Here is a 2,500-nt window from a genome sequence, read left to right on the forward strand (position 1 = left end):
AAGCAGCCCAGGAGGTGGCTACCTGTCAGCCTGGACAGTTATTGTCCTGTTTTCCTGTAAAAACAGCCTATGAGTGACACATCTATATTGCTGTGTGTTACTGTCGTGCATGTATTTTGCATGCATTGTGCATCAGCAGATGTTGAAGTGGCATGGCGATTACACATTATCTGTAAATATGTGGCACACAGCAAAAGCCTTATTAGAGAGACAGCCAGAGGTAATGAGTCTGAGTCTGAGTCTTTCTCAAGTTACTAAGCATCTCAAAGGTGTATTTATAAGGCTTCCACACATACACACACACATTCACACACAGTTCACACTGTTGTTTAGGATAAGGTGCCATGTTCAGTCTTGGTGAGCATATGCTGAAAGCTATTCAAACTTCCCCTCCCTCTATACCAGCCTCTGCAGCTCTCCAAACACGTCAACGCTCATTTGCACAAGATGAAATGGGAAGGAAAAAAGACTCATTTATTGACTCATTAGACTCTCAGATAATTGTAATTCATGAATCCCATCACAGCAACAGACTCTGAAGCAGATATGGCCCAGATATGACCCTGATATGGCTTTGATGAGGCCCTGATGTGGCCCTGATATGGCCCTGGTGTGGCCCTGATATGGCTTTGATGAGGCCCTGATGTGGCCCTGATATGGCTTTGATGAGGCCCTGATGTGGCCCTGATATGGCTTTGATGTAGCCTAGCCACGCCCACCTAGATCTCCTTTCGGGGAGATTCTAGTCTGGAACACCCACCATAGTTCACTAACATTTCCATCGGTCGACAAATTACCTGTCCAATCTGCGACGAGAGGGGATGACGCTATAGATTCGAAACCGTGGCTGTGGTAAAACGGTAGTAGCAACGCCTGAAAACATCAAGAATTAGTTGGAAGAATGTGTAAATCTATTTACAGCAAAGGCTCACAAAGATTGTTTGACTGCCAATGCTGTTTTTTTTTTCAGTTTGTAAAGTTTAGGCGAAGTAGGAGTAATGTCAGAAATCCGGTTGGACCAATGAGAGAAGTTAACGCTATGTCTATGCCCATAGCCGTGCTCTAGCGTTGTAAAGGAATCCCAATTGTGAGTAACCAGACTCTATTCACTTCGTGAATGAGTTTTGTTTACCACACTAGATTTGATGTGGCCTTGATATGGCTTTGATGCACCGAAATATGGTCAGGTGGCATTGAACATGTTCAGCGCAAACAACAGCAGTACCAACTCTGTGTCATGTCCACTCCTCAGCCAATGGCAGCTCGCCAGGAGAGCTGCTCTCACTTGCCCAAGCAACACTTCCCTTGGCATGTGTCAAACTGGCACAGTTGCTCCGTCACATTTCAGTCCAGCATCTATCTATCTATCTATCTATCTATCAATCCATCCATCTATCTATCTATCTATCTATCTATTTTTCTAGCCTAATGTCAGACCTCATCTCATTGAGATGGGGTCTGGGAACTACACGTTCATTTTCTCGTATTTGAAACGTGGTTTACGAATGCCCAGAGCCGTTTATTGGGCGCTATGAATGTCTATCAAATGCGTCTGTACGTAGCTCATAACCGCTTCGGTGTGTCGTCATCGTCTTGTTGTTACCCCTCCGTTCTGTGATTGGTTCCTTCGTTGAGGTGAAAACGAAGTCCATGGAATCCAGGCTACCTAGCAGCGTGAATAAAATACAGTTTTTCTCAGTCGCTTTGGTGCTTTTCTCACATCACTATTAACATTTGCACAGTAGTTAGTGCATTTCTCAAAACACTTAATGCAAACTGCAAAACCTAGTGGATAACCTGCAAAAGCACGTCACTTGCTCAAAATGGATAGTCCATTCCTCAAAAGCAAGTATTTATGTCAATGAAACTGCCAGTGTCATCAAAATGAGCCAAAAAATAGCCCAAGTCTTGACACCATCGTTTACAGTATGAACAAGATAGTCAAATGGCTTTGTCATGTTTTCATTATGACCGTTTATGTGCTCTCAGTGTTTTCCCATGCAAAAAAAGGCCAGACATTGGTGACACTACCTGAAAATGCTCAAGACAGCACTATACAGTACTTGTACAGCCATTTGAAAACTACAGTAAAGTTACAAATTGCTGTAGTTAGGGGAGTAAGTGAGTACAAGACACTAAATATGTAAGTTTCACAGTTTTACTGTATATGCTCTTTGCAATTCTACAGCATTGTGAGAGAATTTGGTAACTAGTTCACCAATTTTGTATGTAATGACTCAAGCAATAAAATTGATTTGTTTTATTAGGAACGACTATACAGCATCCATAAGTATAGTTCATTTTGACTGACATGACAAAGCAACTGATACATGTCCAAAAGCATTTGCAATTTGTTCGGAGGAAGGAGAAATTGCTACTATGATGTGCACTAATTACTAAATGTTGTGGAGGTTGAACTAATAGTTATGAGAATTTTCATTCTGATCTGAGAAAAACCCCAAAACAACTGAGGAAAACTGTAAAATAAATTGCGCGCAAG

General features: G+C 41.9%; 1 protein-coding gene across 2 annotated transcripts in view; it reads left to right on the forward strand.

Annotated features, from left to right (window-relative positions):
* Nucleotides 1–2,500, forward strand: part of adcy2a (adenylate cyclase 2a) — an 80,090-nt gene that overhangs the window by 1,641 nt on the left and 75,949 nt on the right. The window lies entirely within an intron of this gene.

This window comes from Alosa alosa, chromosome 13 (assembly GCF_017589495.1).
Source record: "Alosa alosa isolate M-15738 ecotype Scorff River chromosome 13, AALO_Geno_1.1, whole genome shotgun sequence".
In the NCBI taxonomy this organism is placed as follows: Eukaryota; Metazoa; Chordata; class Actinopteri; order Clupeiformes; family Clupeidae; genus Alosa; species Alosa alosa.